The sequence below is a fragment of the Nerophis ophidion genome, linkage group LG12, assembly GCF_033978795.1.
Source record: "Nerophis ophidion isolate RoL-2023_Sa linkage group LG12, RoL_Noph_v1.0, whole genome shotgun sequence".
Classification (NCBI taxonomy): Eukaryota; Metazoa; Chordata; class Actinopteri; order Syngnathiformes; family Syngnathidae; genus Nerophis; species Nerophis ophidion.
In genome coordinates, this window is record NC_084622.1 from 36253292 (window position 1) to 36253670 (window position 379).

Genomic DNA, 379 nt, shown 5'->3' on the forward strand with positions numbered 1-379 from the left:
GGGGAGATAATATTAAAGTGTCATCATTTTTGTTGGTGCTGTAATTATTACTTAGGACCAGCAGATAGAGACATTCCCTACTTTTTAAAGCAACGCAACAACCTGGCAGTTCATTTTCACGTTGAAATCGACACTCTAAAACGTGCTTTTGGCAAAATCTTTTTGCCATATTATTTATCTTTTATAATCATATTTCTTGTAATAAATGTTGACTGACCTCTCAAAGACAACACGTCTCTCGACGTAGCCCTCATCTCAAAACGAGGAATGCTAGGTTTGGTTGCTATAGTAACCATGTCCCACCTTTGCAAGTCCTCCTCTCCAATAGGGATGCTATACAAACTCACACACACTACTTGCATACAATAAAAATAAAAAA